The following is a 13832-nucleotide window of genomic DNA, read 5'->3' as shown; positions in this document are numbered from 1 at the left end:
CTATACTCGTATTTTGGTTTGTTAAGTGTTTATAAATTTAGTTTGATCGAGGGGAGATTAGATAACGACCTAGTTTTTCCCCTTGTCAACATTGCTGCCGCTCTTGGCTCCACCAACTTTTTTGCCGGAGGGAGCAAAGGAGGTATTCTTCATTTTTTGCATTTGTCTTCTATATGGCCCCCAAGTAGGTATTGATTACTCGGTTTATTTTGTAGGATGTGCACGCGGAGTTCGTCGCTCCACCTATGTCCATCACCTATCACGGGATGTATGTTCCCGTTGAGGAGATGATTCCTCTGGCTCCTCTAGATCATCGCTTTATCGAGCTGTCAATACCGCAGCACCAGACTTAGGTGAATCATTTATTTTCTCTTTTACTTGCACACATATTTTTTATTGTCACTGACTTGTCACTTGAAAATTTTCTCGCAAGGTGGTTACAAGGATGGCGAGGGGTTTGGACGCCTTTCGTTACCATCTGGTGAGATTATGGGATCGAGCTTCTTGTCGGCGTGACGACATTGTAGATGTATTTCTCTTATCCTTTATCTCATGTTTGTAATTACTCATTTAGCATCTAACATGGTTTACTTTTGTAGGGACAGCCTATTCCTCCTCCACACACTCGGGCGAGACCTGAGGCTAGGAGAGAGAGGTCCAACTCGAGGCGTCATCGTACCTCTTCCAGGGGTGAGGATGGTTGATCAGAGACGGATCCACCTGAGAGACCGGAATGTTCATGCTCTTCGTCTAAGGGTGCATACATTAGGCCAGCCGACCAAGGAGGCGTGTCATCGACTCCTTTAGGGGGTGGTGGAACGTACGAGGTTGGCTCGTTTTCGCAGCAGCCGCCACAACCTCATCCGTTGGCTATACAGCTTCAGGGTGAGCTTGGGTGGGCAGGCCCTACACTGTCAATCCCAACTGTCAGCGATCCTGGAGCCGATGAGGGGCATACTCCACGATCTACCTTATTCTTTGACACTTTGGGAGTGCCTCCCCATTAGCGTCCTCCGGCACCGTAGATGTACCCGTGTTTATTTAATTTGACTTGTAGGACTTTGCTAATTTATATTATACGACTTTTATGTTAGACATATTGTATATACAAACTTGATTAAGCTTATTTTATCTTTGCATTTTTTTTTTAATTTTATGTGCATGTGAGTGTGTGAAAATATTGTGACTAATTTTTGCGCGAAATTTCCGTCATTTTTTTATTATCAATGGAGGGTATCCGACTTTCTCCCCCATAAAGAAAAAAATGAAAAATAAAATTCTGACTAACATAAGGCTAAAATTAATTAAGCTTAAATTAATCGAAAAGTGTTTGAAAGGGATAAAAAACGTAAAGTCAATGCACAAAATCAAGTGGTAATCAAAATAAAACGTATGATTTGCATAGCGCGAGAAAGCTGTCGTCGAACCGAATCTTTGTCACCAAATGCTGACGTCGTCGCCAGGTGACAAGCCTCGTCGCCAGATGTTGTCCTTGTCGTCTAGTGACACTCTTTTTTTCTCCGAATCCTTTCGGGAAACAAACTATACCAGTTTGTGCATTAGTAGCCCCCAGATGGAGAATTTTGCATATTTCAAATAGATTAAAATAATAGTTATAGCTTTAATTCTCTTTAAGTAATCATGTCTAAAAGATTTAGTGATTTTACTCGTAAGTGGTGCCATTCTTTAACTGCTAGGGAAAGAAAAGAGCTTGATTTCTTTCATCTGGGATGTATTTATGGTATTAAGGGGGTATACATAGATATTGATTTTATTCATACCACCTTAGAATATTGGGATCCAGACACACATTGCTTTAGAATGGGCTATGGTGAAATTAGTCCTTTACCGGAAGAATTTGGTGCTATTCTAGGCTTTCCTTCCATGGATCTTGCGATAATTCCTAATATGAACGAATAATATTATAAAGATTTTGAGCGTTTCTTTAATCTTAAAGATAGGGATCTAACAAATATTGTAGATGGAACTGTAGTTAATTTGAAAGAATTTGCACGCCACTACTTTGATAGACTATATTATGAGTCTTTTCATGTTTATAGGAGAAGAGCTTTTCTCTTTTGTATGTTTAGCCAATATCTTCTCACTAGTGGAAATAATCGTGAGGATCAAGCAATGTAAGTGTCTGTTATGGAACAAATTAAATCAGGGAGGAATCCAATGCCATTAATTGTTGGGAAAACTATGCTTTGTTTGGATGAATTAAAGAAAAATCCAAAAGAACCTTTTCGTGGCTCTCCAATTTTATTACAGATAGAAAAATAATATTTTTTATTATAGAAACAAAAAACATATATTTTTGTATAATAATACTAATTATTTGCATTGAATTTTTGCAGATGTGGCTAATGGAGAGGCTAGAATTAATTAGTCCTCCTGAAAATATTGAAAATATACACCAAATTGCTTTGTTAGGCAAAAGAAACGCTTTTCCATAAAGATGGGTCGCCGAGAGTGGAGTAAAATATTCGCTTCTTGTGATTTTTCTATCAAATGGATCATCCCTTGGTCGAAAATTGAGAAGACGATTGTTGTCAACAAGCAACCCTTCTATCGTCTTCCAAGCTTATCCAAGTTAACTTTTTATTACCCCTTCATAGTAAAAAGACAGTACGACTGTAGGTTATATTTCAAGCATTACCCCAAACTTGAACCCCACTGTGATAATACCCTTAAGCATGGTGGCGTCCAAAGGGAAGGAAGCTATAGAAAAAGAGTCGTCAACAAGTTTTATGAACTTATAAACCGTTCATAGGGTGAAGGTTGAACCCATTAACGATCCAAGAGACCGTCAACTCCAATAAGTCTGGAACCAAGACTGGAAATTCGGGGATGAAGGTACAAATCCAATCTAAAAGAGAAAGAACCTGCCCTAATAATAGGCATCTACTTTATTCTTCTCGTATTCATGTGCGCTTTCTGACTAACATGCAATCAATAAGCCTCTACTTTATCTATGTTGGTTGAATAATAATGCACAAATAAAACTATTATTGACGATCACTTGAATTATAATCATATTAACCTAAACAAGATTATTAATTATTTTATTAAGCGTGATTACAAGTACCAATTCTCTTTAAAGATGCATAAAAGGTGTGATCAAGCAATAACAATAAATATATATGAAGAAACATAATAATAATAATAATTATTATTATTATAATCATAATTAAAATAATCATGTTAAAAATAAAGCATAATAATAGCAAGATCCTAGGCATGATACTAACAAGATTAATAACAAATCCTAGCATGTCACTAAACAATAAAGATCAAAGCTTTAACACTAACATGATACTAACACGAATATTAAGAAAGAAAATAGGAATCATCATAAAAATCATAATTGATATAATTAAGAAACTTATTCTTACCCTAAACATCATACTAAGAAAAGCATCCTAATATGATACTAGGAATCAAAATAACAAACTAAACATGATTTCTACATCAAAATATCAATAAAGCAATTAAAGCACTTACTTGGATGCCTCGTACCTCTTTCTAATAACAAAATACACACGTTTGTAACTTCAAGGAAAAAACTAAAATTAAATAATCAAATTAAATAATTAAAATAGAGATTTGGGACCAAACCCTAAGAAATATCAAACCTTTCACGTCTAGGGAGAAAGCAACTTCAAATTTGGCTAGGTGTGTCTAGTGCTAATGTATGAGGAATTGTGTTTGTAAAAGGTTAGGCTTAGAAAGAGAGAGAGAGAGAATAAGATTTAGCTTAAAGAGAGAGAAGAATTAGAGAATTATGGTTATTTTTGTTGATTGAAAACAGAGGTCCAAGGACCCTATTTATAATAAAATAGTCCGGAATTCACAATACGAATCAGTGTTCGAAAAGGAATAAAACACGTCGGTCTCTCGCAAGTCAACAGAATCTGTCACCAGGCGACAACCTTTCTCTTGGCGATGCAGAAGGTTTTTCCACGCGTTTACAACGCGGGATTTACTTTTTGATAAAATCAGGTTGTAAAAGTCCGTACAAAGGTGTAGACACCTAAAAATGTCTCCCCAAAGCCAAAACCGATGATGAACAACCTTTCACTGCCGTTATTGGTCGGGCTAAGTATTTAATCTTGGAGTGCTTAAATCCATATTTCCATTTAAAAAACAACCCAATTTCTAGCCCATTTTCCCAAACCATAACTTATTTTTCCTCTTTTCGTGCCTTTAAACCCAAAATAATTCATTTCGTGTCCTTTAAAATCATTCATTTCATTTTCTTTTTATAAAAACATATAGTTCAGTTTATTTTGGTCCATCATATGGGTCCAATGATTTAATAGTTGGATGAGGTTTGAAAAGATATTTTCAATGATATATTATAAGCTTAAATCCGAGTTATAACGAATAAGTTATGACCAAAATTTTAAACTAGCCTAGACCGAACCTAAGCCCACCTTACCTACGACCCAATGATCTTGTGGAGAATCCAAAACCTTTAATATCATTTCTAAAACAATTAGGATTAATTAGAAGCTTATATAAGTTTCTAAAATATCTTAATTATCCTTTTTGAAAAGATAAGATTAAAAAGTTTGAAATTGAATAAAACTTTTCTTTTTGAAAGTCCTAATTCTATTCGAATTGAAAGACGTTCAAAGATAGATAGATATTTTTTTTGCGCCTCATAGTTTTTATCCAAATCTTATCTGTTTTGATAGCCCTTGAAATTATATTTCCTATGATATATTATAATATCAATTCCGAGCTATAACGGAAAATATATTAATAAAATATCAAACTCTATTCAAAACTGACACCGTCTCACTATTTCGACCATATCTTTTATGAAAAAAAATATTTTAATCTGATTCCAATTGGGTTAGAAATTATACTTCAATATATTTCCAACAATATCTTATTTATCTTATTCCGATTTCTGGATAAAAAGATACTGTAAAAACAAAAACCGCAAAAACTGCTGTCTATCGTAAGAGTATTATTCCAATTCGAATTCTTATCTTATCTTGTTTTTTCGACCCTTCTTTTTTCTCTATAAATAGAGGTCATATCTCCTTTTTTTCAATCATCAACAAGCTTGATCAGAAAATCATTTTCTCTTTCTCTCTTTTACACAAAATAATTCTCTCTTTCTCTCTTTTACACCAAGTCATTCTCTCTTTCTTTCTTTTACACCAAAAATCATTCTCTTCTCTCTCTCTTTCATATTCTAAGCCTTAAACCTGTGTTTATAATTACATCATTCTTCACCTAAGCACTCCAAGAAGTCATACAATACCCAAAGTTCTATACTTAAACCAAGGCGTGAAAGGTATAATTGACTGAGGGTTTGGACCAAATCAACTCTACTTTTTATTTAATTTAATTGTTTTAATTTTAATTATATATTAATTGAAGTTTCTAACAGTTTATTCATGATGTAGCAATTCAAGGAAACGTAGAAAGTGAGTAATTAATCTTTTAATTACTCTTATTTTTATTCTTTTTGCTAGTATTATGATTAGGTTTATTTACATTTGATTTGACTAACGATATTATTGTTAAATTGCTTCTAATATTAATGTTTATTATATTATTTATTTATGATCACCATATTGCATGTTAAAGAGAATATGTAATTGAAAATCACGCCTTATAAGATAATTTGGACGACCGGTTTAGGTTCCTTTCTAATCTTTTTGGTTAATCAAGTGATCACGATATTTTAGAATTATATGTTGCATTAATATTCAACAAATTTATCCTAATAATAGTTTGGAGCAGATTGAATCTTTGTTTGTATGCCTTTGAGATCGCAGGAATCACTTTTCACTATAGGAATCGAGTAGAGGCCCGGGCGAATGTGATTCCATGGCTCACTTCGTACCATCATCCCCGATCCTCCTTTCGTGGTTCTGAAACATATCGAGTTAGTAATCTCATGGATTATGAATGGGGTGTAACCTTCACGGGTCAATCGTTGTTTCCTTCGTTTTCCCTTATTCGTGGTTGCCTTTTATGATCCGTGAACGGTTTACAAGTTCCTTAAAAACTTTTTGGCGTCTCCCTAATTTTCTTGTCCCTAATCGTACAAAAAACTTCCTATGAGTGCCAAGCATATTTACCACATGCTTAAACATAGGCGCACTTCGAACAACGCCTACAATTTGGCGACTCCACTGGGGAGGATTCTTGGTTATTTATCGATTTGAGTGATCGGTATTTAATTAAGATGAGTAGATGAGACTTGAAAGATTCTTGAATTGTATTCCTGCGATTTAATTGGCATTGTCACATATGCATATGCATTATAGGTTACCTATTTTTTCCACAATAGTACGTGTTCTACGTATGTGGTTAGCTCGGGGGATTTAAGCTCTATCAACCCAAAAACACTCATGGCAATAAGGGTTCATCCGAGTTTTTAAATCCACCCAAACCATGGAGTCGAGTTCGATTTCACGAACTCCCGGAGCCGCCCGTTGGCATACCCCCTCAAGAGACGCTACCTTGCTAACGCGTCCAAACTCTTAACCATGGTACCCTTTGACACCCAAATAAGCTTGGTCGTAGTCGAACGTATAACTTTACTTTAGGTTGCGAACTTCATTGCATCATGCGTGACAATTTGCTTATGTGTGCATTTATTTTTACTTTTCATTTATTTATTTGTATTTTTTTATTAGAGTCGAGTCATAGATTTTTTTTTTAATTTTTGAGTCACCCGGACTTTTTATTCCCGTATATTGCACAAGAGTCAACGTGTTTTGGTCATAGCCGATGTTCTAGAAAGAGTTACATGTCGTGCCACCTATGGATCTGTAGCTCCGAGTTTTATCTTTCATTTCAAGCTGGTTTGGTCCTAATAAGAGTCACAGATCAAAAGTTATAACTGATATACTAAATTCTGTCTAGTTTAGGTGTCTTTTTAGCGTTACCTTTTTTATTTTATTTTATTTTTTTGTAAAAGAAAATTCGTGTCAAGCTAGTCTTAGCCAAGTCCTTTAATCCGTGTCAACTCGTATAACATAGGATTATAGATTTTTATTTTTATTTTATTTTTTTATACCCATGAGTCCTAACTCTCTTAGAATTCTAGTCCTCTTCCTAGTTTCTTGTGATCAATTTTTGTGCTAACCTTAACATGTGTTCTTTGTCTTTGATTGTGGTTGATCTTATTTATGATTTACGCTTGCCAATGGACCATTTTCACCTATTAAATAACATAAACATTAAAATTGGACAAAATTAATCAAGTTAGTTTGTCTTTCAGTCTTCCGTGCTATTTAGTCATTGGGTCCTTTGTTTTTCACCACGTCCTTATGTCTATGCGATCATACCACGAGTCTTAATAAATTCACCTAATCATACATGTTGAGTCATTGCACACACTTGGTATTCAAGTAATGCACTATATTGTTTATGATCATATACTAGGATCATGCATGCATCGTTTTTCGTCGTAATAGGAATGAGTGGAGTATTTCCCATCAGTTTTCAAAATTGTTTCATACACTCTTCATTTTCAATCCGTGTATTAAGTGAATGCATTAAGTGAGTTCATCCTTATAGAGTACTTGAGTCTAAAATCACTAGGCAATAGTTGGAAGAATAAGGGGAACGTCACTCCTTCCTTCTTTCCTTCCAATCAAAGCATCAAAGCACAACAAACTTTTTGTCCCTCTTGGCGGTAACAAGTAATTCATAAGCAGCCATGAAGATGAAGCACAAGATATGTTTCCGTACAAGATTTCATGCTTTTTTTTCTTCTTTCATTTCAACCCCTTTCCCCTAATAAGTCTAGCATAGGTTCTCCTTATCCTTTTGTCTATATGCCAAGTTCCATCAATGAGCATTTCTTTCCTTTGCATTCGATCATGTCATTCGCACAAAAAAAAAAAAAATCAATTACCGAACTAAACACAATGTACACCAATGACTTGAGGCACATTTGCAACCCTGTCATTCCCTATTAACCATTCAATCACATATCTATTTCTTCGTCAACCACTTTGAGCCTCGCCTAACGATTGACCTTATTTATTAAACCCACATTCACTTAAACCTGGGATGGGAAGGTGTGCAATTTGTGTAACTGTCATAAAGCAAGTTCAAATAAAAATAAAATAATAAAAAAAAGAAAAGAATAAGTAAATAAAAAAAACAATGTCTAAGGGCAAGTGTTCCAATGTCATTGATATGAACACGTCTTAAATTGTGTCTCTCATTGAGTGCTTGGTACCGTACCTGAGAAGCATGAATGCTAAGTGAGTGATGGACCGCATGATCTGAGATTGCCCACATTGATTAAAAAAAATCAAAGAAAAAAAATATATGAAAAATAAAACTTGCAAAGTCTAATACATAATTGCATATCTTGGGGGCTTCTCACGGGTCTTGAGCCTTTTACCCCTATCTTCCTTAAACCATCAGCTTAACCACATTACAACCCTTGAAAGACCTCTTTGAGGTGTACATACACTTGTGTAAAGTTTGGCTAGAGCTACGTTTGGCCTGATTCTTAACGGATAAGTAGGCAACCTCACATCGAGGTGCGGCCACATTCACATTCATATGCATGATCGAATTAAAGAATATCAAATGCTTACCCCTATCCATCTAATGCTAGACTTGGGGGCTTGAACCCACATCGTTTATCCTACCCAACCTAAAGAGTCATCATCTTTGACTCTTCTCACATATATATCCATTACCATAACCTTTGCAGCCAGCCTTAGTATCACATTCACACACTTCACTCACACATCCATATCCATATCATCTTTCCCTTTAAGAACCATTTATCATGAAATCTTGTTTTCCTATCTATAGGGAATATTTCAAGAATTAACCCAAACTTGAACCCCACTGTGATCATACACTAAAGCATGGCAGCGTCCAAAGGGAAAGAAGCTAGAGCAAAAGAGTCGCCAACAAGTTTTAGGAACTTGTAAACCGTTCACAAGGTGAAGGTTACACCCCTTAACGATCCAAGAGATCGTCAACTCCAATAGGTCTGGAACCATGACTGGAAGTTCTGGGATGAAGGTACAAATTCAATCTAAAAGAGAAAGAACCTACCCTAATAATAGGCCTCTACTTTATTCTTCTCGTATTCATGTGTGCTTTCTGAATAACATGCAATCAATAGGTTTACCCTAAACCTGTTTAATCTATGTTGGTTGAATATAATGCACAAACAAAACTATTATTGGCGATCACTTGAATCATAATCATATTAACCCAAACAAGATTATTAATTATCTTATTAAGCGTGATTACAAGTACCAAATTCCCTTTAAACATGCATTAAAGACGTGATCAAGCAATAACAATATAAATCAAGCAGCATAATAATCATAATAATAATAATAATAATAATAATAATAATAATTATAATAATAATAATCAAAATTAAAATAATCACGTTAAAGCATAATAATATTAGCAAGATCCTAGGCATGAAACTAACAAGATTAATAACAAACCCTAGAATTTCACTAAACAATAAAAATTAAAGCTTTAACCTTAACATGATACTAACATGCTATTAGGAAAGAAACTAGAAAGCATCGCATGAATCATAATAAGCATATTTGATATTATTACCTTTACCCTGCACATGATACTAGGAATCATTGTTGTCATTCAAAACATCAAAAATGATACTAGGAATAAAAATAGGAACCCTAGACATGATTTCTATATCATAATATCAATTAAACAATTAAAGCACTTACTTGGATGCCTCGTACCTCTTTCTAATAACAAAATACATGCGTTAGTAACTTCAAGGAAATTAATAAAATAAACAATTAAATAAATAATTGAAATAGATATTTGGGACCAAACCCTCAGAAACATCAAACCTTTCACGTCTAAGGCAAAGACAACTTCGAATTATGCTAGGTGTGTCTAGTGCTAATGTATGAGGAATTGTGTTTGTAAAAGGGTTGGTTAGAAAGAGGGAGAGAGAATCAAGAAATTCTTGATGAGAGTTGATGAGGATTGGTTCTTTTAAAAAGGGGAGATATGACCTTGATTTATAGAGAAAAAAGAGGGTCGAAAAATAAAAAAAGAATTCGAATTCGAATCGAAATAAAACTCGATGGACAGCAGTTTTGCGGATTTTGTTTTTATCATATCTTTTGATCCAGATGTCCAAATAAGACATATAATATGTCGTTGGAAAGCCATTGAAGTCTACTATCCAACCCAATTAGAATCAGATTAAAATACTTTGAAGATAAAAGGATATGGCCGAAATATTAGGATAGTGTTAGTTCTGGATAGAGTTTCGTATCTCATTCATATCTTTTTTGTTATAGTTCGGAATTAATATTATAATATATCATTGGAAAGATAATTTCAATATCTATCAAACCATATAAGATTTTGATAATGATTATGAGGCACAAAAATAATATATGACTGTTTTTGAACATCTTTAAATTCGAATAGAATTTGGAATTAAAAAAAGAAAAGTTTTTATAAAAGGAAAGTTTTTAAAAAAGGAAAGTTTTTATTTAACTGAAATTCTTTGATCTTATCTTTTCAAAAAGGATAATTAAGCTCTTTTAGAAAATTATAAAAGCTTTTAATTAATCCTAATTAGTTTAGGAATAATATTAGACCTTTGGACCTTCCACATGATCATTAGGCCGTAGGTAAAATCCGGTATGAGCCCAGTTTAGTATTTTGGTCAGAACTTCCTCATTATTCATCGCAATTGGGCTTATAATACTTCGTTGGAAAGGTATTTTCAAGCCCCATACAACTACACTATTATTGGGCCCATATAATGGACCAAAGTAAACTAGAATTCACGTTTTTTCATAAATAGGGTAAGAAAAGAAATATTTTCAAAAACAGAAAGAAAAGATATTTTAATAAAAACATCCTCATCACTAGACTTTTCAAAGCTTTTCCTCGTTCGATAATCAAATGACATGAAAGGTATTGATCACTGGGTTTGTTTTTGGGGAGACACAAATGGGTGTCTACACTATCGCGCATGCTTCATCATCTTTCAAGACAACACGCATTGAAAGAAACATTGTAAACTTGCTTAGCTTCATGACCTGAGCAATGTTAATTATTTTACGCATCGCATAATGTGCTGAGAAACATGTATATATCAATGATTTGTAATCATACAAAGCATATCGTGCTAAACTCCTTGACCTAAGTAACATTCATTATGCAATAATCACTTCATCTCAGCTTCAAGACCTAAGTGATGTTCAAGATCGCTTCTTTACACCATATATGATGTTTAGCTCCATGACCTAAGTTCATTCATCTATCGTGTCACATGATGTTATTATCCTTAGCCTCCTGGCCTAAGAACATGCATCATGCATACATTATTTTCGAGACAAGCAATTCAATCCATGTGATTCATTTCGTCTTGCTCAACGAAGAAATTCAAAACTTTTTCCCTATTTCATGTCTTTTCTATTGGGGAAATTCAAAAACTTTGTCAAAATTTTCTCATCAAGGGAAGTTCTAAAATAAAACTTTTTTTCATGCTTTTCTTTTTCGGGAGAAAGTTGGTACCCTCTACCCATGACAAAAATGACGGAATTTTTTTGCTTTTGTATTTTCGATTGCTTGTGTCTGCACACACACAATCACAAGTCATACACATGTCATGTCATGTCAATTAAAGCTTTGTCAAGCCAGTTGGTCAAGTTAATCATAGTCTATACGAGTCCCTTGGCAAATTTTATTTTTCAGGTCTCAATTACAGCCCACGTTCGGGGACAACCGAACCATTTATAGCCCACGTCCGGGGACAAGCGAACCATCTACAACCCACGTTCGGGGACAAGCACTAGGTGAAAAAATGTAATTGGCACCGGTTCAAAACCCCTCAATGCCACCGGTTTTGAACCAGTGCCAATGTGGGGGGTGCCAATTACTAGCCACCGGTTCAAACCGGTGGCAAAAATGCATAATGACACCGGTTAAGTGACCCAAAAAAATTAATCCTTGTTTTTGGCACCGGTTAACCGGTGCCAAAAATGCCCAAATTATTATTATTATTTTTTTTTTTTGTCTTTTTTTCACTTTAAAATTTAATAAACTAAAATAAATAAGAACACAAAATGTAAAATCAATATAATTGAATCTCTACCATACATAATCAAAAAAATTTACAATATACATCAATAAAATAAATCAATTACAACATGTAAATAATAAAAAAAATTACGATATAAATCAAAAAAAATTTACAACATCACAATAAAAAATAACCCCATACAACATCTAAATCTATAAACTTGCATCTTGATTCTTGCATCAATGTACCTACACCAATTAAAACAAAAAAATCGATTAAAAGAAATTAAAAACAAAACGAATTAAAAAAAGAAAATAGACCCAGAAAATAAAAACAAAAACAAATTAAACTAACCCAGAAAATAAAAAACAAAACGAATTAAAATCTATAAAATAACCTAGAAAATAAAAAACAAAAATGTATTAAAACAAAAACGAATTAAAATAACCTTGAAAATAAAAAACAAAAAAAAATTAAAATCTAGAAAAAAATCTAGTAAAATAAAAAAAAACCCAGAAAATAAAACAAATGAATTAAAATCGATTAAAATAAAAAAAAATTGATTAAAAATTCGATAAAAACAAAAACCAAGTAAATAAAAAACAAAAACGAAATAAAATCGATTAAATAAAAAAAAAACCCAGATATTTTTTTTTAAAAAAATGAATTAAAATTGATTAAAACAAAAACCCAGAAATAAGAAACAAAAAAGAAATAAAATCGATTAACATAAGAAAAAACATCGATTAAAATTAAAAAAAAAACCCAGAAAAAAAAAAGAATTAAAATTGATTATCAAAAAAAAAATCGATTTCATCATAACCTAGCAACAATTTCGAAGTTAAAGATCTAAATTGAATAATTGTACTAAAGATTAAAGATAAAGATCCCAAAAAAACCAACCTCAAGTTTCTGATTAACGAGGAAGGACGACCGACCGACGACGACCGAACAACGACGACAAGGGAGGACGACCGACGACACTTCAATATTAAAAAATTGTTGTTGATGTCGATCTTGGTAGTAGTGTGGCAGCGGCAGTGGTGGGCGATAAAGGGATATCGAAGAGAGAGACGAGAGAAGAGGAGGAGGGGACGAGAAGGAGACGAGAGTGAAGGAGAGAGGACATCCAAATGGACTTAGAGAAGGATGCATGCATAAGGAAGAGGAGATAGAAGGGAGAGGAGAGAGAGACGAATCGAAATGAAGGAGGAAAGAGGGGAGAGTAAAGGAGGCTAGGGTTTATGTTGAATTGTGGAGAGAGGGCCGGTTTTTTCCAAAAAAAATTAGAAAGCCACCGGTTCGGTTTGAACCGGTGGCAATACTATCCCCGCCAATTTTTTCCCCTTTTTTTCCACTGGTTCTTAAAACCGGTGGCAATTGCGCGGTGCCTTTTTCTACTAGTGAAGTGAACCATTTACAACCCACGTTTGGGGACAAACGAACTATTTACAGCCCACGTCCGGGGACAAGCGGACCATCTACAGCCAACGTCCGGGGACAAGCGGACCATCTATAGCCCACGTTTGGGGACAAGCGAACCATCATCATTTTAGTGATCATCTCCCAAGAGAAGATGATTCACTGCGTAAGGTTCTCGATACACATAGACTTGCAATCTCATCATCAGACAACTCTTTCCTCAAGCATGGAAAGTATTAACCGGTGGATTTCTTCAAGCATAGAAAGCTGCCAAAATCATCCATCGACTTTCCTTAAGCATGGAAAGTATCATTCGGTAGATTTCTTCAAGCATAGAAAGCTACCAAACTCATCTGTCGACTTT

The sequence above is a fragment of the Chenopodium album genome, chromosome 2, assembly GCF_948465745.1.
Source record: "Chenopodium album chromosome 2, dcCheAlbu1.1, whole genome shotgun sequence".
NCBI lineage: Eukaryota > Viridiplantae > Streptophyta > Magnoliopsida > Caryophyllales > Amaranthaceae > Chenopodium > Chenopodium album.
This window is presented reverse-complemented; position numbering follows the sequence as displayed.